The sequence below is a fragment of the Aythya ferina genome (assembly GCF_964211825.1).
Source record: "Aythya ferina genome assembly, chromosome: 1".
NCBI classification, from domain to species: domain Eukaryota; kingdom Metazoa; phylum Chordata; class Aves; order Anseriformes; family Anatidae; genus Aythya; species Aythya ferina.
Window position 1 is genome coordinate 112,634,694 of NC_140296.1, and position 25,548 is coordinate 112,660,241.

Consider the following 25,548-nt stretch of genomic DNA (forward strand, 5'->3'; position numbering starts at 1 on the left):
AAAAACCCTAGCTGGCAGACATTTGACTCATTACCTGCAGGGAATTTTTAATGAATATTGAGAATTAATGTTCTTAGCACTGGGCTTAAATTATAGTGCAGCCTTTCCAGTGGATAAATTAAAGTAAACCTCCCTGCCCAGCTTGCCTTTGCCCAGAAAGTTGAAGAAATGTTCTAGAAAACGATAACCGAAACCTCTGAATTATATTGAAAAGAATGAGATCCTCAAAAAATCACAGGGTTTAAATACATTGAAGAGCAAGAACATAGAGAGGTACTTATTAATTCATGTAATCACTTCTATAAAAACAAAGAAGATGCACTGCTATATAGAAGCTAATTCATATTATCATATAAACATAGTATCATTTAGGTTGGAAAAGACCTTTAGTACCATCAAGTCCAACTGTTAACCTAGTACTGCCAAGTCTACCACTAAACCATGTCCCCAAGCACCACATGAGGTAGATACTTAAAAATTGGAAGGACTGATCATTTCCAAATTCTGTTTTTGTATTAGGATCATTAAAGAACTTTTTTTTTTTTTTTTTTTTTTTTTTTTCCCCACTGTATCATGCTTTTCAAGGAGTTTTAAAGATTTACTGTTTTTGACAGTAAATCCTTGGTTCTGTCAAAAAATAATAAGATTAGGTAATTCATATAATCCAAGTAGTAAAAAGCACATATAACCAATTAGCAGTGGGAGATTATATTTCTGAACTTCAGAAAACTGATGTTAAGGTAAAGACAGGAGCATGGTGTTGTGAGCTTGTACAAAGATGTCTTTTGAAATAAGATTTGATGTTGTTAAGCTTCAGCCAGTGCTTCTTTTCTATATAAATCAGATTATTTCAGCAATCAGCACATACAACCACTGAGACTGCTTAAAACAGAGATTATGTTCATTTGAATAAAAGTACTAAGAATCAAATTAAGCTCTTCTACTTCATGCATTCACTATGCAAGTCATTTGATCTGACTATCTGGAATACTCCATTGTCTAGCCTCTTGTGAAGTCATTTATAACTTTTTAAGTTGGAAACTAAGACTTAAGCATTGAGTTCTGTTTTGGTAGCATCTAATTTTACACACGTCCCCACACTTTCACAAAAAGAAGAATACTGAAGTATTTAGTCCACAGGTATCAGTCTGTGCACTTATTAAACAGAATCCACTCGATAGAAATTAAGTAGGTATCAGCAAAGAATTTTCTGTATCCATTATCAACTGTGCTATCAAGACATATCCTACTGTATTAATCCCGCATGAAAATCTAAACTCTGTTACATCTCTGATTACAGTGCAGCTTTAACACATCCAAAATGCATATATACATAGAGGTTCTCTTATATCCTGTCTTTGAATATCATATATAACCTTGTGCTGCAGAATGAGTCTGTCTGCTGACATAGGTTAGCTTTATGAATGGTAAGCAGCAGGACTGTGGTGCTGGGAATCTAGGCAAATGTTAGTTACACAGAATTGTGTTAATAATGAAAATCACTGATCATAATCTATATTTTCATGTAGGCTTTTATGCAGTCATTATCTTAATTGTATCAAAATAGCAAGTGTTTTTTCTATACTTGTGAGAGGGAAGGAGATCTCATTTAGCAATCAGGACTTGTCACATCAGTTGAGACAACAGAATCCTAAATGAGATATATTTTAAAACATTCTCATGGATCAATTTATAAATTAATTTAATTTAGCAGCTGCCTTTCCTAAAACACTGTCAAATGACTTCATTGTTTAAGTAACTACTGACTCAGTAACTAGTGCCTTACCAAACAGCACATGCATGTCCATCCACTTCAGTGACATGCATGAACTAGGGCCTCCATGGCTTACCATGAGTTCTCTCGCTGCACTGTCCTAAAGGCTTCCATAAAAACAGACTGTTTGACTCCTTTTTAGAAATCTGACATCTAGAGTATGAGGTGAACAAGCTGTAAATAGAATGGGAATCGGTCTATTTCCGTATCTTAATGTTTATTAGAATAGAGTCATTACGTAGGCAGGGATGCTAATGCATAAGTTTCACTTGCCCAACACTCTGTATCTGTCAGCACAGACATGACATTGGTTTGGGGGTGGTACTCTTTAAAGACTTGGTAACATTCAGAGCAGTTGGCACGTTAATGTAACCTTACTGTTACATGATTATTAAAAACATTGAAAACAATCCAAACCAAACCCAAACAAGCTACATTAGAAGAGTATGCAATGAAAAGACCAATTTTAGGCACTTGGACTCTAAAACACTTTGGTCTTACTCATGTTTTATTCCTGTAGGTAACTTGTATCATTTGATTACAATATGGGCTGTTTGACGGCCTATTAATATGCGTGTGTTTATAGAACTCCAGTGAGTATCAGTCATTATTGACACCATCTGTTTACTTCAGGGCTAACATTTTCAATCTGTTCTGGTTAAAAGTAAATGCAGAAGGAGCATTCAAGCGGCTCTTGTGGATACAAGAAATTTTACCTGCATATGAAGGTTTTCTTTTTGCACCTTTTCTTATACATTGTGAAAACATGCAAGGTTCCCATGCACTAAAAGGTAAAATATCTTCTTGAAAAAGAAATGAAACAGAAAGGTCTATTAATTTTTGGCACAAAGACAGCATGTTTGACTTCCTATAATCAAACATGTCACGCTTGCTAAAATAAAAATATATATTGTGATGTCCCACTAAGTAGACAGTTGTGTTTTCTTCATAAGAAATAAGAAATTAGATTTCATGGAAAATGAAACTTTAATACAAAATGTGATCTATATTTCCATAGCATGTTAATTATTAGCTGATAGATTTTATGAAGAAGTACACATGCGAGTAGCTTATTTAAAGAAGGAAAGGAAAGAGTACAAGGAATTAGCCAATTATGATACATGATTATACTCAGCTTAATGTTGCATGCTACTGACCGTTCTATGATACATGAGCAATAATTACCTGAACTGCTTTGAATCATTTACCAACTGTCTATAATTTATAGCTGGAGCTTTATGAAACTTACAAAGTTAGAAAAAATTAGTCTGAAATTGGAAGCACGGAAGAGTTTTCAGGGGTTCCTTAGAATCACTGACTATCCTGGTCAGGAAGGGATCACAAGGATCATCAAGTTCAACTCCTGGCTTCATACAGGACCACCCCAAAATCAAACCCTGTATCTGAGCACATTGTTCAAATGCTTCCTGAACTCCATCAGGCTCAATGAAATAATCACTGCCCTGGGGAGCCTGTCCCAGTGCCCAACCATCCTCTGGGTGCAGAACCTTTCCCTAACACCCGGTCTGACCCTTCCCTGTCCCAGCCCCATGCTGTTCCCTCAGGTCCTGTTGCTGTCCCCAGAGAGCAGAGCTCAGCGCCTGCCCCTCCGCTCCTCTCGTGAGGGAGCTTCTGGCCGCCATGAGGCCTCCCCTCAGCCGCCTCTGCTCTGGGCTGAACAAACCAAGGGACTTCAGCTGCTCCTCATACATCTTGCCCTCTATGCACTTCACCATCCTTGTAGCCCTCCTTTAGGCACTCTCTGATAGTTTTATATCTTTCTTATACTGTAGCTCCCCAAACTGCATGCAGTGCTCAAGGTGAGGCTGTAGCAGCACAGAGCAGAGTGGGACAGTCCTTTCCCTCACCAGCTAGCAGCGCTGTGCCTGATGCACCCCAGGGTAGGGCTGGCCCTCCTGGCTGCCAGGGCACACTGCTGGCTCATATTCAACTTGCTGCCAACCAGAACCCCCAAATCCCTTTTTGTGGGGCTGGTCTCCAGCCTCTCGTCCCCCAGTCTGTACATATAGCAACGGTTGCCCCACCCCAGGTGCAGGACCCAGCACTTTTCCTTGTTAAACTTCAAACAGTTGGTGCTTTTACAGCCCTCTAATCTGTCAAGATCTCTCTGTAAAGTCTCTCCTCCCTTGAGAGAGTCAACAGCTCCTCCCAAGTTAGTGTTAACTGCAAACATAGTATGCCTTCAAGTCCTACATCCATACATTTATGAAAACATTAAAGAAAACTAGACTTAAAATGGAGCCCCGGGGAACCGCACTGACTGGCCGCCAGCCTGATGTAATTCCATTTACTATAATCCTTGACTCATCAGCCAATTGTTCACCCATCACATTATACATTTATCTAGCTGTATGACAGACATTTTGTCCAGAAGGATACTGTGAGAAACAGTATGGAAAGCCTTGCTGAAAAACAAAAATATTACATCTACTGGCTTGCATTGGTCAACTCTGTGGGTAACCTTGTCATAAAAGGAAATTAATTTCGTTAAAAAGGAATTCCCCTTGTAAATTTATGTTGGCTGTGACCAATGACTGCGTTGTATTTCAGGTGTTTTTTAATAACTCACAGAATAATCTTCTCCATAATTTTACCACACACTGAAGTGAGACTGACACGCCTTTAATTGCCAGGGTCTTCTTTCTTGCCCTTCTTCAAAACTGGGACATTTGCCAGTTTATAGTTGACTGAGACCTATCCAGATTCCCAAGATCATTGAAAAATAATTACGAGCGGTGTATCAGCCAGCTCTCTGAGTACCCTGGATTGAATCTGATCAGGCCCAATAGACTTACATGCATCCAGCTGGAGCAGCAAATCCTGGAAAAGTTCGGGGTTGTCTGGCTGTTCATCATTACCTCAGTCATGGTCCTCCAACTCAGGGCTCTGGGGTTCCAGGGCCCATTATCAGAGTTAAAGGTAGAGGCGAAGAAGGCATTAAATGTCACTGCTTTGTCTACATCCCTGTTACATTATGTAAAGAAGAATAAATAAACATGAGCATGTGTTTGCCAAAATGAGGTTGAGTTCTTCATTTCCTCTGCATTCCTGAATTTTGTTTTGTTTTGTTTTGTTTTTTTTTTCACATAATTCCAAATGGCAGAAATTCCATTTGTAAGCTGACAAATAGTTAATGAATGCACATGCTTTATTTCCTGTTTTCTTTATAATGGTGTCACTGAAATGTCTCAGAAAAAGGACTGTAAGTTGCAGAGTGCTGGATGATAAACATACCCTGTTCAGATGGGTCAGGAGGATGATCTGTCTTTTAAATTGCAGTGTAGAATAAAGACATGCAGGATTGAATAAGCATTTAAAGCATTTTGGACATGGTAGCACACAGCTTTATACAAGATAATTTTCTTGATAACAAAGTACATATGATTTTGGACACCAGAGTTCAGTTCTCAGCTTGATCAATCACTTAATCAATCTGCTGTGCACACCAAAATGACTTCATGACACTCCGACCAGCAGGTTTCAGAGAGCTGCTAAGTATTCAGTGTTCACTAAGCACTCTAGAAAACAGTTTTCAAAGGAGAATTATTTGTTGAGCAAGCTTATCGTTAACATTAATCCTTTTATTTTTTTAAATCTTCCTTAGGTCACATTATTTTTGCTTATATTTTCCTAACAGGCTGTGCTATTAATTAGCTCCTTCAGCAGACAGCCATCCATTTTCACCCTTTTTTCCACTCCTTTCTCATTTACCAGATATTTCTTAAAATGTATATTGTACTCTACAGTACTGCAGATGTGGCTTTGTTAACATTAAATGCTTGGTATTCCTAAGTGGATTTCTCTTTTCTTTTGGATATTTGACTAGACAAAAGCCATTTACAATAAAAAGAGGTAACCTTTTTATTGCTACTTCCTGTATAATTAGCATGCTATGCTATTGTTTTTCACATAACCTTAGATGATAGTTCTAAATTTTACTTCCATACACTTTCACTCATTTTTATTAACATTATTTGCTATGCTGTATCTATTTTCTGGCTTTGTAGACTTCTTGCTGCAAATGAAACTCCCACTCTGCCTAGTCAAAACCAGAAGGCAGAGCTTCTGTTCTTCAGCACAGATAGTAGCCCAACGTACAGCAAAATTCATGCGTTTTAATTTACTTTTTCAACTGCTGAAAAATATCTGAAGAATTATTTAGGAGAATTGAATTGAAATGCTTTCATTTAACACCGTGTTTAGAACATCCTGAAAGCACCAAAACCATAGTACCTCTGCAAATATAATCTGTGAAGTGTCAAGACAATAGTGTTTGTAAAGGCAATACCATTATTCTCATTGTTTCTGATGTGTAAGGTTATTTAATGACATGCTACCATTCACAATAATGTTCTGAAACAAAATGAATTAACCTACTTAGCATGGATCAGAAAAGAGTGTCAAAAATGGAGACACCAAAACTGGAGTCCATTTTGCCTTGGTTTCTGTATACTTTCTCAAAAGCTATAAGGATAAATAGAAAAAGCACTATTTGGAAAATGTTGCATGTCATCAAAACCAGTATCAATTTAATATTATTAAATATTTAAAAACATAATACTCACTGAAAGAACAATAGAAATGAAGTGTCTATAGTACTTTAAAATATTTCCTTATGCTTTCGAAAACAAAGTAATTTTAAGAACTATCAGACCCAAAAGTTGTAATGTTAGCTCAAAAAAAAATATAAAAAATAGATGGTTTTCAAGATTCATTTAATATATCGCACTGGTGTTTGGCAATTATGGTAAATATGGTCAGAAGCATATGAAACAGAAAGTAATATAAATGGAAAAAAGCTGGAAATATTGCAAGTGGAGGTAAGCCAATTTTTTCAGCTACAAGAATAAAAGAAAGTTACTTATCTTCCTTTCTACAAAGCGTTTGGAAAAAATCATAATTTACAGAAGTCTAAATAAATTTGGAGTCACCAAAAATAATGTTATGAACAAAGAAGTGAAATGCTTACTTTCCTACTACAAATTCCATCCCTCATAAAGGATATACTTTTTGTTGAGCCATTTATGTTTCCTTGGGCTAGTCAATTGTTTTATTAGATGCAAATGGAAGTTACATTTGTTTACATTGCAGAAGTAATATCCATCTTTATCTGTACCTTTTATGCCACTTTGGTTATTTCATCTCTTTTATCTTTATTTCCTTCTACCATTTGGCTCTAGAACTGTTTTTTTGCCATCTTTGAAAGTTTTGCAGCCTTTGTGAACAGAACCAGTAGAGAAGGGAGCAGCACAGAAAAAATGAGTGATGACTGCTGTGTGCAGGGAGTACTTCAACCTTGTCACGTAGAATACCTCAGATTATTGCCATTTACAGTCTCTAGGAGTGCCCCTTGTTGGAGCTCAATTCAGCTTACTGGGGATGTACAGTACTGAAAAAAGTGGGGAATTTCCCTCTCCCTCTCTTCCCCTTCCCTTCCATGCAGACATGAAAATTTGCTGGTATCAGCAAAACTTTTTCATTTGACCATTTAAAGTAATGCAGCTCTTCTTCAATTAAAGGAAGTAGAGTGCGCTCACAGGACCTGTTACACCTGCTGTAATGTCAACCAGATTCAGGGAAATGGTGTTAGGCTGAAAGAAAGCTTATGGTGCCTTGTCAGCAAACACGTGTGGCTGGGGGATGATGTGTGTCCATGACCTCAGCTAAATAGAATTGGGCAAGAAGCCTGCACTGATTCTTAAAACTGTTCAGCAGCTCAATCTAGGGCACCTCCATTTTTGCAGGATAGCCTGTTAGAAGCAGGTGTAAGAGTAGTAAGAGTAAAGCTTTGATTCACTTTATATATCTCTACTGTCTCCTATTAAAGGTGTCTGGCCTCTGCTTGACATACTGACACAAATCAAATACGTGAACTAGGTATGAATAACCTATCTAGAACAGGATATGCCACTTACCTAATTAAAGTTAAGAACAGGTTGCCTTAAAAAGAGCATCTTCCAGAGGCTAAGAGTTGTCAAACACAGCGCCTGCAGTAAATGAAAAGAGATGTCATTTTTTCCTGTTGATAGAGGTCTCAGTTTATCTCTTCTTCCTCCAGTTTTAGTACTGTTCTTTCTTTGTGCTAGGGCATTTTATGTCACCAAGACAAAATTTGGCATCTTTCTCCAAACAACTGTTCAAACTGGATGCCATTCTAACCTTCCAAACATTGTAAAAGATATTAGATGGTTTGTAATATTCAGATCCCTTTGGCATGAAGCCCAAAGATAAGTAAGCAGGTTATCTCCTTACATACCAATCCATCTTGGAAAGCTGTTTAAGTTGTTGTGGAATAGTGTATTTTTGTAGAATAGATACATACCTTATTTAATTGAGCAGGGCTGTAAGTACATTCAGACAGGCTGGTTTCCCTGCAGATGCCTGTACTGTGTACAATATCGTACTCTGTGGACATGCAAATTTTTTTTCACAGCTGCTCAAACATTGCCTTGAAGCATCAAAATGATCTGGGCAATTAAGTTATAAGGAAAAATAACTTACATTCATGAAAGATCTGTATCCACTGATATATTGAATTCTCATGGCATGTTAAATGTGATGAGAATGCAAGGCTGAAAATCCAAGTTTTTAAACGAAAACTTTTTAAATATTGAAAGTTTTTTTACAATGATTATACTGACTCACAAATGGGTGAATGAAATAAATCTTTTCTGAGAGCAAGAACGGCAAAATTTGTGACCTTAAGAAAGCTCAGTTTCTGCATTATTTGTCTAAGTCACTTTTTAAAACATAATCATCAATAAACTAATTCTATAGGACAGTAGGAATCTATGACCTGTAATTCAGACAAGCTACATCTGTACAACAGTGTAAGGTCTAAGTGATGTGACTAAACCTGATAGAGAACCTTATAATACTGTTTCTTATTTGCAAGTACTCTAGGTGTTTTTCAAGTAATGAAAAGTTACTGAAAAGTTTCAGAAACACAGAGCCCTGCAGTAGCCATTAAATGTACCTTATTAGAAGACCTAACACAGGCTGACCATGGGTTCCACAAGAAATGTGCACCAAACAAGAAAAGAAACCAAATCTCAACCCAAATTTGAGACGGATACACTCTGCTTTCTCTATCTTCTCCTTTCCATGGAAGTAGAATAATATAGTTGTCCTGTCAGTACTTGTGAAGAACAGAACTATGCAATGAAGTAGGTAGTCTAGAATATTAAAGAAATCTCCAAATATATAGAAGTAAATCCAATTATCAGTTTGTGGATGTGTTCACATCATCAAAACCATCCTTGTACTTATCCCAACTGAGAAGCCAGGTACCAAACAGACCTGAGGACTGTTAACACCAGTTACCATCTTCTCCTGATGCAAAGCCCTGTTGATTGAGGAGCCTCAGAATCAAAAAGGTGTGTTGAGGTCATTTTGTTCTTTACACACAGTGAGAGAGGGAGGAGGAAAAAAAAAAAAAAAAAAAAAAAAAAAAGAAAGGGGAGAGGTGTAGAGATAAGGAGTTTCTATTGATGGTGGTCTTCCTGTTGTAGTCTGAAACAGAGCTTGTGCCTGCCTTCGTTGTCCAGATAGTAAGCAGTAGAGTCCTCACTGGCCTGAGCTGAAGCTCAATGAAATGGAGAGCTGGAACTCAGCAGACTCTCAGTATTTCATAAAGATCTCACTACAGTGACATATGATCATTAAGTTCCCCTGAAGTTTTCCACTGGAAATTAAAACAGGGACTAAACAGAGCTATTGCACATTAGATTACTGAACTACAATTACCATATTAATAAACTTGCTCAGCCACTATACATTAATTTGTATTTATTAGAAACACTATATAGTAGTTAAGTCCATGTTAAAGTCATGGTTGTTTATACGCTCACCACATTTTCCTCCCTGGAAACTGGTGGTCAGCAATTGGCATACTATTTATGATATCCACTATGCTAACTGTAATTTCTCTCCAAGGAGTGATACCACAACCCAGTGATACTGGCTAGCATAGCTGCAAGGTTTTATGTTCTCCAGTATAACCTTGCTGCATATGAGATAGTGTACCACTTTTTACATTTTAGCAGTTTCCCTTTTGTTCTTAAATTTCAAAGGTGAAAATTTTACATAGCCAGTGAATTCCCCATCTTTTTCCTACTCCATACAATGTAGACTACAGTGTGGTACAGACACATGTCTATTGATTTAACTTTGCACAATAACTATCACATCATAACAGTTCAACTGAAACTAATGGAACTAATTAAGCAACAGGGACCTCCAAGCCAGAGAATCAGAGATTTGCAGTTGTAAAGGATCTATCGGTCCATCTGTTTTATCTTCCTGTCAAAGCAAGACTTTTCCATGCAATACATCTTCTTTTGTTCAGTGTGCTTCAAATTGCACTAAAAGATCGGGGCTTTCACATCTTCCCCCAGGAGACTGCCACACAGCATAATAAATCTCATTGTCACGGATCTTTTCCTGCATTCAGCAATATTATACTTCTATAAATGTGTGCCATTCTTCTATTTACAGCTTCTTTTTCAGTCTGGAGGAAGCCCTCCTCTTCACCTCCAAGGTTTAAATTTTAGCAGACAGCCTTGCCTTGTCACACTTCTTCCATGCAGTCAAGCAGCAATTTTTTTTTCTTAGGCCTCTACAAAATGCTCTTTCAGTCCAAAATTAGACAGATTTGTATGTAAGAGGTAATTAGCCCAGCTACTACAGACATGCTTTAAGGGATGTTAAATGAACCCTTGCAGAGCTTCCATTGGGAGGATGCATGGCTGCCTCTACGCCTCTTCCCACCAGTCTCCACCAAGAATCGTGTCCAGTGCTTCTCCTCACACACCAACCAGAATCCCACCACTACAAAAATCTAAAAATTAAATAATTGCCACCCTATGCCTTTCCTAACAGAAAAGGTGGGAAGAGTGATGAGCTTGTGGAAAGCAGACACAGGAGTTGCTAGGAATGCAGAAGCCCCTGGAAGGAGGAAGGGACAGCTTTCTGCTTCCAATGAGACCAGCAGCAAGAAAGGAGCTGGAGGCTTCAAGCCACAAAATTTCTGCCTGGAAGCTTGTGAATTTGCTTCAGTTTGAAATTCAGTTTTCAATTTCTGGACAGAGATGATTGGCACTGACTTCCATCTTAGGCATAGAAGTCGCGTGTATTTCTGATTACTGTACTCCAGAGTGAGTGCAGCTGTGATGAGCAGTATGAAATAAGGCAAGTGACAACACCTAGGTAGAAAAGAAGTTACTGCCTTTTGGGATTTAGTAATAGCAAAAGAAAGGAAATTGCAGATTTAAGTCAGTCCCTTAACCATAATTTATTACCTTTATTACCTTTATAAACTGCAGTATTTTTCAGAGAAAGACTGACTTTTGAAGAAAAATGGTATGAGAAACATTTACATTATCCCTGTTTCTATGGCTTATTTCTGATCTCAGGATTTTTATAATATGGTAACCCAGACATTAACTTCTGACAAGGACATCTGGAATGATTGTGTCAGAAAACATTGACTGCTTCTCTGCGAGATATGACCAAAATGTTTTATAGAGTTTCCACCACCCACTTATGAAAACAGAATCACTCTGGTTATAAGGGTTGAAAGAGACCATTCTCTTAGGGGGATTTTATTATGTTGTTGGTGCTTTCTATTATAATTCATAACTTCAGCACCAAAAAACTTGAAGTATCTGTCCTGATGATTGATAGGAGACCTCAAACTACATCTTTTGACTCAATAACATATTTTCCTCTGTGTTTTGCTATATTTACTATGCTCTACCTCTACAAAACGTGGGTTTTGCTAAAGTACACTGCCCAGCCTGCTTTACCTTTGAAAATGAATTGTTCTATTTGGATTGCTTTAAATCAACATTTGAGTGATTTTAAAATTCATCGGGGGGGGGGGGGGGGGGAGGGGGGGGGAGGAGTGTCCTCTGTTGATATACTTGAAATGAGTACTAACAAAGTAATTAGGGATAGCCTGATATAAATGTCTGCAATACTTACTCCAGAAGTACCACCATTTTTGGTAGATAATGAGATTATTTTCCCTGGTTCATCCTAAATATTTCTGCTGCTTTTGTTTTTGCTACTGCAGCTACAGAAACCTAACAGATGCAGGAGAAACAGGAATTTGTGCTTAACACGTTTACTACCGCTACTTAACCTTGTTATAAATCTTTTAATAACCACCTACTGCTCTGTTGTTATCATGCCCGTCTGAGCTTAGCTGGCTAAACCAACCTTCTGCTTTAAAACTTCCTGGTAAAAGAAACATCTTCCTTGTGAAGTCCTTCCTAAGGCTCAACAGCAACTAGCCCAGGGACTGCACCCCGACACCCTGCTATCTCAGATCATGGCTGCTCCTGCTTTGATTTCACCTCACAAACACACACATCCACTGTAACTGGGAAAAGGCAAACACTTCAATGTAAGAATAAACAGATCTGGTGTTTAAGACTTAATGTGAAAAATAAAAGCAAGGCAAATCCTTTACTGCTTCAAGACATTGTAGGAAATACAAAGGAGCCATTCCATGAGTGATGTGGCAGTCTCACAGGTAGATTATTCTACGTCTCCTGAAAGTTATTTGTTTCCCACATGCTTGTGAGGGTCTCTGCTGACATTATTTAATTAAAAAAAAAAAAAAAAAAAAAAAAAAAGCATTTCCAGACCAATGAACTGAATACATTTTGGAACTAAATTGCTGTGAAAGCAAATACAGGAGTCCACACATTTAGCTGGGGAAAAAAATAAAACAAACAAACAACAGAATACCACTACATAAAAAATAATGGTGTTGCAGTATGCAGAGAATAGCGGAGGAGGGAGAATCAGTCATGATCTTTGAAGTGTTAAGGTTGAGGATACTGAATTATTCCATTTATTTTGAGCTTATTCCTGGTCCCGTGTCCTGCAGGTCTCAGAGATGATGAGGCTAAAATGCTGAAAAGAGTTTCACTAGGAAAAATTTGTTGAATTTATGCAAGTGAATTTTCTTAGCACATGACCTCTTTTTACTTCACCTTAGTTCCAAAAGTATCTGCAACATTAAGCTTGAAGGAGAGCTCAGAAAGGTCCGACACTGTTGTTCAGAATGGCATGAACTGTGTGGTCAGTGATGGCAAAGAAAGCTATTTTTGCTTCATTTTTGTTTGTTTGTTTTTGTTTTGTTTTTTCCTAAACTTTACTTCTCCAACTGTCATTTTCACTTTAAATATTTTTCTCCTTCAGGGAGGTCTTTCATGATTCTTTCTTCTTTCCTATCTCATGCCAGTCACTCAAAGAGAAAAAGAACGTAGCCTCAATTTAGCTAGCACATTTTTATCAAGAAGCTTTTCTATAAAGCAAAGAAGATACAAAGTGAAATTGCTTAGTTTAGTATAGACTAGGGCCTTCTGGTACTTCACGTGTATATAGATGAATTATTAACCTTGGGGGAGAGGTAGCAGCGTGCTCACACTAAATACTTTTCAGAGTACTGAAATGTGCAGAGTACTGCACATTGCCCATTGGGGAGCCATTATAATAATAATAATGAAGAGCTCACTAATTCCTATGACTTCTTGCTTTACTGTCATAACCTCTCCAGCATACATACAGTGCATACCATCCTCAGTAACCATAGCGATCGTTCACTATAGAGGCTATGACTCTGCTGCACTGCAAAACGCTACTACTTCATTATGCAATGTTAATCCGTTAACGGTATTGCTATGCAAAGGTTCATCTAAATTTAAAATAAAAGCATCAGCACCTTTCAGGTAGAGTTTGTGTACTTTAGTCTTCCTGTAGGATTAATTTAAATAGAATTGTAGGTTTCTGTTTTGTTTTGTTTTTTATATCTTTTTATATATATGTATGTATATAAACCACTTTCTTTGTGTGAAGATGGTTTTCCAAATTCTTCAAAAATGGATGCCACTGGGCTGAAAATAATGATGTTTTTGGGTGACAGTGTAGAAGTATAACATGGATATGCCATTACAGTATGGGACCTATTTCTGAAGAAAGCTTTGTTAAAGAAACATTTAGTTTTAATACAAGCAATATTTATAATTTACATGGCTTTGTTTAAAAACAAATGATTTCATTTGACATACATTTATCAGGCTAATTTCAAAAATTATAAAACTTTTTTTTTTTTTTTTAACCTTACCTGTTACTCACTCTATTCTCTAAAAATTAAATAATTCAGGTAGTACTTGTTGGCCTTTAAGGATTTTTGAACCAGTTCAGTCCTAGAGACAGTGGTTTCTAATACAAGCAGGCAGCTTAAACAGTTAGAAGAACAGAACCAACTTTTTACAGCCACAGCTTCTTTGCAGAAAGACTCGCTTTACAGGTAGATTTTTTTCTGTGTCAGTTCATTCAAGTATTTCAATTCAGAGAGTAATTTAAAGTTGAGAAATGTCTGAGGAGTTGAGAAAGTGGGAAAACTCTTTTGCTATTACATGGCATGGCTGTCAATGAGGAGTGGGAGCTAGTAGTCCCATAATCCAGGATAAAGATAACTCAACTCACTAACTGAAAATAACACTTGCCTTTTTTAAAATAAGCATTGAGCTTTTTTCTTTACCCTGAAATATGATGCCTGCAAAAAGCTTAGACTCTTGTTAAATTGTAAGCTTGAATTACAAATTTAAATTCTATTTTTAGCCTTCCCTGTTTAAAGTCAAAGTTTTGGATAAAGCTTTACATAATTCACAAGTAGAAAGGAATCAAAAGCTAAATAAAGTTAGCATTTGATAATATCTGTATAACTACTCTAGATAAATATATATATAACTTTACTGCACAGGACAGTCACTTTTTTAGCCTTTTTTTTTTTTTTTTTTTTTTTTTTTTTAATTTGCTGTTCCTGTTTGGTACTATTTCATTTTGTTTCAACACGGTTTAAGGTTAAGATTTGCATCCAAACTATTTCCCTTTCTGACAGCATGGTAAGTGAAACAAAATTGTGGCTTGCTAGTCATTCGGAGAAAAATACATATATATATATATATAATAAGCTTATGTGCAACAAGACAGTATTTTCAAGGAAGAAAAATAAAGGTAGGTAGCACGGATCCTCCAAGGTGACTCTACCTCTGAATAGGTGGCAAGCTGTTATTTCCTCCACGTCAAGGCTGGAGCGCCTGCTGTGAGAAGGCACGCCTTGTGCTGAAGGGGGGCTTTCTGACAGGGGCTTGATGACCATTCAATTGAGAAAGGTGCTGGGAGAGAGGTTATCAAAGCATATCGTGCTTATGAAGTGTGGCGTTTTAAGCATAGCTCTGATACCTTGTCCTCCATGTCCCTTTAAGGGGAAAATGCATCTCAAGGGAAAAAGAGGGAATGTTAGAGTACCTTGCCTGGCAGGTAATGCTATACAGATGAAGACACTTTCATAAGGTGTATTCAGGAGGATAAAGAAAGAGATTTTACTGGAGTCTAAACACAGAGCTGTCAACCCCTCAATTAGCCAGAATATCAGGATGTGTTTATACCTACACGAGGGAAAGCTTCAGCCAGTGATTGAATCTAAAAATTTTTCAACTATATAAGCTACTGTGTGTGGCTTGGTTATATCCAGCCTTTACCTGGTGCTCCCTAAGCACTGAAAGCTGTTTGTGTGCAGATGGCCATCCACTCACAGACATGTCACATACCTTAGGAGCACTGGATCATTTACAAGGGTCTCCTTCCACCCTGGCCCACGACAAATGCTCACTCAGTTCATGTCATGCGGAGCACACAGCCTCCCTCATTCCGCATCAGGTGCCTTACCTGCCCCTCCAGCTAGGAAGGGTCAGTGAGTGCCTAGTTTTGAAACAGAGCTGGCCTATCATGATTTACAGAGAACCAAACATAGCAGTAAATCAGGAAGGAAAAAAGTCCCACTCAGTGGATTTCCTTTAAAAGACTGAAAGAAAATTGCATTTTTTCCTTTGCTCTGCTGGCATTGTGTCCAAAATAAGCTTTCATTACAGCTTACTCTGTCTGAAGTCCAGCTACAGTGGCTTATAAAAGTGCCTCAAGAACAGTGCAGCAACACTGTGCAAGGAAGTGGTATCACATCACAGTGGTAGAATAAAACTAAATTTAAAATGGTTAAGTCTTTCCAAAGCCCTCAGGTTATCAACTATAAAAAAAAAAAAAAAAAACAACCTCTGATGCTGGATGCAATGCTGACATTTTTCAGTCAAAACCAGGTTACCTGACATTAACATGATCCAACGGCTGGCACTGTGGCACTGCAGTGCATCATCAGAGCTGCAGTTTAAGTGCCTCGTGTGCAAGTTCTCCCCAGGGAGCTGGGGTCTCCAGCTAGACTTCTTCTCCCATGAGATACCTGAGTGTGTTGGGGGCACTGTGCCAGTTCAGGTAAATTCATGAGGACACAATTCACCAGCACAAACAAGATTTGAGGAAATAACAATTCATCCCTCAAAACTCCATTCAGGGCTAGAACCATTTTTTTTCCTTTCTGCAAAAATCATAATTTAAAAATCCTACCCCACACTAAAGAAAGGTCAGTTAATCATTTAAAATACATTTACACTGCAAGCTTCAATGTAATATATAAAAACAAACAAACAAACAAACAAACAAAACCACCTAACTAGTAAGAAAATTTAGAGCAGAATCCCTAACACAGCAATAAGGAACTCAATTAATTCACCCTTACAAGTTTTAACCTGACTTGCAGAAGTTTCTTCCATGCTGCTATATGTGAAAGACACACTCTGTAGAACAACAAAGAGATCTGTAACTTTCCCTGCCAGAGCAGCTGAAAGCAAAGGAGCACCCAAACCTTCAGAAACATTAGAGAAGAATTCATGCCTTAGTCACCGTAGTTCTGAGCCATGGAAAGCTTTACTCTTTCCAGTCTTCCTTTGTTCCCAAATCTGAATCCTAATTTTAATCCCCGAAAGTTTGGGACACCATTAAAAGATCAGTGTTTAATGAGCACAATCCATCATCTGCATGTCAACTACAGCTGTAATGCTACTGAGATCTACCTAGTAATAATGGATTTTTGAGACAATCGATAGCTTGTATACATACATTTCAGGTTGCAAGAGCAGGGTATCTGAGAAAGGATAGCTGAAAAATATTTCCTGCTGCATGTGTCAACTGACAGGAGGGAGAATTTGAAAACGTTATGAGGTAATAATCCAATTACAGCACACACATTTAACAGCACACAGGTTAGCATTTCTCAAATTGAAGTAAATATCACTCAGAAATTCTCGGTGTAAAATAAACTATCTTCTATTTTTAAGTTTACAGGACAGCATGCAATTGCAGCTATAGCTGCACCCTGGAAAATAAAGGCTTCAATCTACAAAAGAAATAAGCTGCTTCTCCAAACTGGAACCATTTTAACAGCCTGCAAAGTGCACTAGCCTTCAGATACTTTCTGCCAGGCTTCTAGAGACGTGCTAGAGGCAATTCCCATTGTGTGGACAAGACAGCACCAGGGTTAGCTCCCTTTACCACACACCACTCTTCAACAGTATCTCAACATACTTTGTACCCCCAAATCTTCAACCAGTGATTCAGGGTCTGTGATTCAACATCCACCTTCATGCCAGGTAGCTGCATGATCTTAGTTCTCTTTTACTGAGAAAAAAAATATATAAAGGTGTGAAAAAGTACATAAGGTGAGGTTGCATGAGATAAAAACAAAGCTGCCTAAGTTTTCAGAAAGCAGTGAGCAGCTAAAGAATACAAGAGGAAAAATACATATACAAAAATGTATAGAGCTATAAGGAAAAAAAAAAAAAAAAAAAAAAGTAGAGCCTCAGAAGATATAAATTCAGGAACAACAGAGGATCAGCTCGTTCTAAGAAGCAAAGGAGACTGACCCATCACCACCTGATTGACAAATGCCTGGCTGGTAAAGCCCCATCAGGCATTTCATCAGGCGATGATGAGCATATTAATGCTTAGCCTAGTAGCTCATTAGTCATAGTTAGTGACTGTGTGCATTCATAAATACAAAAATAGCTTTGTATTCAGCTCCTCACAGAAACTGCTTTATGCTAAAAGTTGCCCAAACTGTTGTTGCCCAGAGACAGAAGTTAGTTGCCTACACACACATCTATGCACAGATGTAGTGTCTCAGTTTCATGCCATGAAAACATCACCTTGGACTGAAATGATCACACACATGTATATACAAATACTGTATACTTTAATAACATACAAATACTTGGGCTAGAGAACCTGCAGTTATTTTGACATCATTGATCTAGCCACAAGAAAACAGTCCTTGAATCCATTTTATTTAGCAGTAGAGTGCAGTTATACTGACCATCTGCTGCTTGCCTGGAAGTATATATGAAACTAGCTAATAATTTCACTTCTATTCTTAAAGTAAAGTTGAATGAGCACCAAGAATGAATTTTCTCAGGTCTACTGAAGGTTCAGTTTGGTTGAGTTTGTGACCTCAGGAAAGGGTAAAAGCAAATCCGCTTCTGTGTAGGTAGTGTATTTGCAAATACATAATTTAATGTTTCATAAATAAGGAGACCTTACAGGATGGTTCTTGGGGTATATGACTTTATGGGCAATAAAAGAGAAGATTAACTTCAAACCCCTCTAAAATTCTTCTCTAAGCCATTATACATCTGCCTTCACCCCATGGAGCAACACTCCATTTTTACCTTCGTTACTTAAGGATGCATACTATGTAAGGACATGTTTTCCCAGGTGCAATTACCTCAGAAAGTGTATGAAATAAGTTGCAAATTTACAGTAAATTACTACACTGATCGTTTACACATCAAAACCCTTATACATTCCAATAAATATAAAATGAAAAAGGAGCTCTCTAAATCAGCTAAATCTCTGTCCCAAATTAATATAACTCTATAATCACCTCCAAAAACTTACATATTCTGTGCTATTTGTTGTGTGTGTATGTGTGCACAAATATGTGTATGCAAGGAGCTTCAGAGACTCTGAGTCTCACCACAACACAGCACAAAGAACTTTTACATATGAGATTGATGTCAAACAATTCTTGACTAGAAGTACGTGCTGGTAACATATATTATAATAGTACTTGAAGACCTGTGGCTATGATTACATTTGTGGTAGAGTTCAAGGAATAAGATCATATAAACAAAAGAGTAATTCTCATAAGTGCAACTAATTAATATTTTATTAATAATAATGTGTGCATACTGCTGTAATATTGAACGCTAGTTTGATAGTATGCTATCAGCAAAGGCTTCTAAAAGTCTGGCTGTGAGTATAGCCACACCTGTAAGAGCCACTGTGCAATGAGCCAAAAGGAGAAAGTAAAATTTATTGCACAGAGCACTAAAAGGAATATAAAGAGTTCAATATCAACCACTCAAAACTTTGGCATGCCAAAATGAAGTTTTAGAAGAAATTCAGTGGCAAGGTTACCCAATACTGTAACAAGCTTCTTACATGACCTTTCATGCTGTTGTTACAATCTGAATTTCAAAGGCTGAGTAGCTGCGAACTGCTAATCTCAGGCCAGAATGTAGACCAAGACTCATTACATTCCAGCTATTTTGAAAAACTCAGGCTCAGGCCTCTTTGTTTTGCAAATATTTATTTAAATGCAAGAATTATTTATTTAATAGCAACAATTTTTTTGTTTGTTTGTTTGTTTGTTTGTTCTCAAGTATATTGCAATTTGCTACAGACAGAAAAAAAAAAATACCCCTTTGTAAACAGAGGTAGAAATCAAACAACTTCTGGCTTGTGATTTTAATCCTGGAAAGATGTTTGTATTAAAAAAAAAAACGTATTTCCAAAACAGAAGTTCAAGTGCCATCTTATAACTGAATATGCTTCTGGTTTCTATGCATCATTTTTACTTCACTATTTTTTTAAAGGCTCCTTAAAAAAAAATAAAAAATCAACCAACATACAAAATATACAAAGCCAGACAGCACAGAAGGAAAAGTGCAGCATTCTAAATCTGCATATGGATTAGCGGCTAGAAAAGGAAGTTAATGCATTTTTCACAGAGAATCTGTAAATCCTGGGACCTGACAGAATAGGAATAACTATCTAATCTGTCATCCCTGCTTTACTGATAACTTTATGACAAACAGGTTAGTCAAGCGGCAGGTGACAGAGAATGCCAAATCAAGAGCAAAGAATACACCAACTTCTGAAAAGACAATTTGGACGTGGAAGGTAGTACATACTCACATTGTGGACCTGATGCTACTTTCACCTGCTTGCAACTCCTCCAAAGTTAGACCCATGCCATTTATAGACATGAACAAAACAGAAATTGTTTCACTTTTTTGATAGGTAGGTATTCTTTTCACAAAAATATCAAGACAATATCTCTCCTTCTGACAAAGAAAACATGTATACTTCTACCTTCATATGGTTTAAAGAAGCAGTATCAAATACAAACAAACAAAGCCATAAACCAAACAAATATCTCAAATTATTATGGACTGTCTCCGTAGTAAATCAAGGTGATTCCACTTGTACTTTTCTTCAGCTTTACCATACGATTCAAAATGGAGACAGACCTAAGTTAAAAATTCAGAACAATGGAGTCGGGGGTGAAACAAAAGTGGTACCAGTTAATTCCAGATCAGCTGTTTGAAAAAAAAAACAATTGAGAAGCTTATGATTTAACACTATGCTTATGACTTTAAATACATAGAAAGATTTTATATAGTCTTGCTTTTGAAAGAAACTATGCTTCTTTTCTGCTCTGTCTTGGTAAGATCAAGAGCATCATTTTCAACCCTGTGAATGTGAAAGGAGCATCTGGTATCCACTACTAGCTGAAGTATTGCATTTCTGGTTTCACACTTATGTGTATTTGTAAAGTTAGAGAAGAAAAAACTATAGTCGTGTTTAAATGAGCCCTTACTTAACTGACTGTGCTCCTGCAGTTATCTTATTCTCCCAAAAAATTCATCAACTCTGGACAGTATTATCATTTAACATCTCTTCTGGAACATGCACACATCCCAAAATAACAGTTTTGCCACACACTTTCATTATATGCCCACTGACTGACAATTTGCTTACAATCTGCTCTTCCCATCTGAATCTTGTTAAGTTCGAACTTTTTAGGGACAGTGAAAGATGGTTTTACTTTCCCGAGTCCAATACAGAATGAATAATTTATCAAAAGGCTATTCTTAAAACCCACGAGAGTCACTATGAAGGTTAGACAGAACATTTCACATACGTACAGTGGGTGGCTTTTTTTGTTCCAACACTTTCAGTTCCCTAGATATAACACAAGCTGGATCAAATACCTCTTTTTCAGTTAATATGCTCCACTTCACATTAGATGCTATACTCTCAAACCAAAATTGGCGTTGTCGATTTTTCTGTTTCATTAAACACATCCTAACATAAAGTCTCTGCCTCCTAGGTTCCATATCTCACATGTGTAGACTGCAGACCACACCACTGTGTGAAGCCTTGTCAAGAGCCTGACAGGTGAATCAAGTATCAAAGAGTAAAACAAAGACTGTCTACTTTTCAGCTGAAAATCTCAGAGCAGACGTGGTAGGCTTTATTCTCCACATTTACAAAAACTGATTCTGACAGTTACTAATCTTTCCTACAGTTCAAAGAAGCAAATTCTACATTGCTCACCCAGAGTGAGCAATGGTATGTGCAAAAGGAACAGTTTTGCACCCCATAGTATTTTATTGTATACCCATTACAAAACCACCCACACTGTGGGTAAAGGTCTTGCTGTTCCTCCCAAAGAACTCTTATCAGACACATGCTGGACAAGAAGATTGATGAAACAAGTATCTTAATACATTTCTAGTCAGTCTCCATAATGATTCCATTTCCTCCAAGTTTTTAGAAAAGTTGACTGGAAAAAAATAATGCAGTAACAACTTTCTCATGAATTAGATCTCTGAGTTGAGCTAGGGTTAAATGGCAAACTGATTTTCAGCTAACTGCTCCTCCTGTAGTTCTCTCTTCTGAGTGCATGGCTGCAAATCTGCTTGCTCATACTGCTGTTTCCTAGACCGGAGTGACTATTAAATTTTGTAATTAGTGGAATGTAATTATTTCCCGTAATGGGCTGTAAATTCACATTATGCCATAAATCATTCTTATGTACACTTAAGGATTCATTACTCTTCTTAGCAACTGACTAGCATATTTACTAAGCACAAAAATGTTCAACTGGAGTACTCAGTAGGTTACTGGGAGAGCATTAGTTGTTCTCAAATGAAATCTCTTTGGTGTAGGGAAGTGGTTAGTGGCAGGAAAAGCATGTTTCTACAGCAGTGGTTAGAAATGAGACTTGAGAACACGATTCAGCAAGGTACTAAAAAAAAGATTTGCATATCAGTTCCATTGGGATCATTTATTGTCCTCATTAAAGCTCTTAAATGCTTTCTTAACTCATCTTCTGAAATAAGAGTCAAGGAGGGAGAACTGCTGTTATGACTACGGAAAATATGCCAATGAGGATAGCAGTTTTCTCCACAGTGACAGAAAACCAAAATCCACAAATCTGCTAGAACCATGGCAGAACTTGCAAGCCCAGTCAGACCTTTCCAGACCACAGTATTGGGTTTACATGGCAAGGTTTTGGTAGCGGGTGTGGCCTCTATGAGAAGGATCCAGAACCTACCCCATGTTAGATAAGGGGCAGCCCATGGGTCCCACATGGAGCAGATCTCCATGCTGCAGCCCATGGAGGAGCCCCTGGTGGAGCAGGTGGATGTAGCATGGAGGAGACTGCAGCCCATGGAGAGCCACCACAGGAGCATGGAGTCTGGGGGGAGCTGCCGCCCACCTGTGGGGGACCCATGTTGTAGCAGTTTGCTCCTGCGGGATGGACCCCAGGGTACAGAGCCGTGTGGGAGCAGTGCTTGAAAATCTGCTGCCTGTGGGCAGCCCCTGCAGACTCAGTTCAGGAAGGATGGCATCCCGTGGGAGGGACCCCACGTGAAGCAGAGGCAGAGAATGACCCTGAAGGAGTGGTGGAGACAAGCATCAGGGATTGACCGCAACCCCGTTCCCTGTTCCCCTGCACTACACGGGGGGAGGTGAAAGAGGGTGGATGGGTAGGAAGGTGTTTTTGGTTTGCTTTAAGTTTCTCCCTGCTCTAGTTTGTTAGTAGTAGGTAATTAATTACATTAATATCCTTATGCTGGGTCTGTTTTGCCCATGATGATAATTGGTAGATGATCTCCCTGTCCTTATCTCAATCCTCAAGCCCTTTCGATCACATTTTCTCCCTCTTTCCCTTTGAGAAGGAGGAGTGAGTGAGTGGTTGTGGCAAAGCTCAGCTACCCATCTGGGTAAAACCACCACAACCACACACTCTAGACACAAGCTTGCCTGGCAAGCCATATAGAGGCAGCCATATAGAGGAGCAGAGGTGTCAAGGCTTGTGTACAGGCTAACCTCATTATGGCTCCTGTGCTACAGCTGTAGCTCACCTCCTGGAAGCTCAGGAGACAAACCTTGCATGTGCTTTCCCTCCTACAATTTTACACTTTGGGAGGCAAATATACTGAAGAGGCTTGTGGTTGTCTGGGAGGAGACACATGGCTACTCCCAGGTTCCCAAAGGAGCCCCTGTGGCAGTGGGACCTCATGCCAGTAAGTGGTTGCTGTTCAGGACTACAGTCATGATGAAAGGCAGCTGTGCTAGGAAGTAAATTTTATTATACTATTACGTTGAGCTCAAGACTCTACATTAATGTGATCATTAAGTGTGGTCTTGCTTGGTAATATCCTATTTGTCACCTCTTGGCACATTAATGGATGCAGAAACTCAACATATCTTACACTGCCATCAAGAAAGGAGAGTGCAGAAGAAGGGAACTTGTCCAATAGAAAAATGAATAAATAGTAAGGATCCAATATAAAATTTGTGTTATCAGGCATTTCAGACTCTTTCTTATACTGTTGTATTGTTCTTATGGCACATGCATACATGGGTCTGTGCCATCCTATAATATGTTCAGGAAGGGTAAATCAGACCTGAGATATTTGACTTCATAGAAAAATAGATTTAAGTACTATAGAGGGAGACTAAGCAGCCTCCACAAGGTGGAAGATTTCAGTAAAATTTTGTCTAGTATTTTTCCAGTTTTTGTTGCAGCCTTCTCCCTTCCCCAAACTAGACTTTATCCTACCTCTCACCTCTTTTTACTTATCATCAATGATGGAAGTAAAAATTTGGGCAATGGCAAAACGGGATCAGCTCTTGACATCTTTTCTCTGACAACTCTGCAACCTGCTCTGGACAGACTGGCTGTGGGACACATGCCAACACTTAAAGAAAGGTCAGGACTTATTTGTGGAGTTGCTCATTATCATGTTAGATGCTTCTCTTCCTTTCTGTGGTCCTGATCCAGCACTACTGGCAGAGACAGAAAGCATCTCTGTAATACTAACAAGATGTGTAAGATACCTGACCCTAATTGAAAAAAAAAAAGAAAAAAAAAAAAAAAGGAAAAAAAAAAAAAAGGAAAAAAAATAGGAAAAAAAAAAAAAGGATAATGTTAAGTCTGGAAAAAGAAATCTCCATCTGCACTCAGACCGTTTATGGTTAATATTGTCCTGAAACATGCAGGATGCAAAAATATCCTAATGCCCTTCAAACCCAACACAGAGTGTTAATGATTGCATTAATTGGGAAAAAAAATAACAGATAATCCAACAGATAGTAGCAATGAACTAAATGCCAATAAAGGGAATCTGAGAATAAGCTTAACAGATTTGCTGGAGAAGCAACTGCACCACAGACCTTGAAGGCATTAGTTTGTGGCCAGCAAAGATTGGTTATCTGCTTGTCTGACTCTGATCCTTTGCATGTGATTAACAAAAGTGAAGGGAAGCATCTCTGGGGACCTGTCGCACTGAAAGACAGATAGGTGCTTTAAGACACAGTCTTTGTTTATTCTGTGACTAAACCTCAAATTCTACTTCTGTCCGTGAATTTACCCTGTCCCCACTGGGCACTGTCAGATCCAATCAGCCTTGTTCCCTTACCTTGCAGAAAATCCTGTTCAAACATGCACAAGCCTCTTTGCTCCCCTGGGGCTTCGCTGGTGCAACTGAAAAACCTAGCATGGCTGTTTCAACTAAACACATAGTGAACATGTCTGTGTTAGACCTAGGCAAAACCTAACCCAATTAAACCATCCCTGATTGTAATGCTTTTCTAATGTGTGATGCCTGGGAACAGAAACGCACACTTTGTGCTTTAGAGAAGGTCATCATGATGCGCTGAACTCTTTTGCAGAAACTGGAAAGACTGTTTTTCTGGGTCTTGTTTCTTTTCTTAACATTTGATTTTCAACAGTAGTTTGATAATGGTGCGTGGCTGTTGAGTACAGAGCTAGAGAGTTTCATGGTCATCAAGTACAGACTTTTGCATCAGTGTATAATGAGGGACGTATGTTAAAAGGCACAGCAACGTTCTGGCAAGACTCTTCAAGAATGGCCTCAACCTGATTTTAAAGACAAGACACCATGTAGAGTTTTTCACTCTCCAGTTTTTACTCTCTGATGCCTCTTCCACCTACAGATGTCTCTGGGTTAAGAGCTTTCCCTTCAGCCCCTTTTTAGAGCACAAGAAGGATTCAGCAAGGACCCTACAACCTTCACAATCTGTTTTTTTTTTTTTTTTTTTTTTTTTGACAAGTAGCAGGGAAGTCTGTTCACTGTCTGCATGCAGTGAAGAGGAAATCTGGAACAGAGCTGGAAAGCTGCAAATACTTTCCTATTTCTTAACATTTGCTGGTGTTCAACAAAGGGCAAAGACCTTACATACAACAT

At 38.2% G+C, this 25,548-nt stretch overlaps 1 long non-coding RNA gene across 2 annotated transcripts in view; it reads right to left on the minus strand.

Moving 5' to 3' along the window:
- Positions 1-25,548, minus strand: part of LOC311444531 — a 232,272-nt gene that overhangs the window by 22,201 nt on the left and 184,523 nt on the right. For both annotated transcript variants that reach the window (XR_014697924.1, XR_014697925.1), the window contains exon 5: positions 7,711-7,782. This is a non-coding gene — a long non-coding RNA (uncharacterized lncRNA). The remainder of the gene's footprint in view (positions 1-7,710; positions 7,783-25,548) is intronic.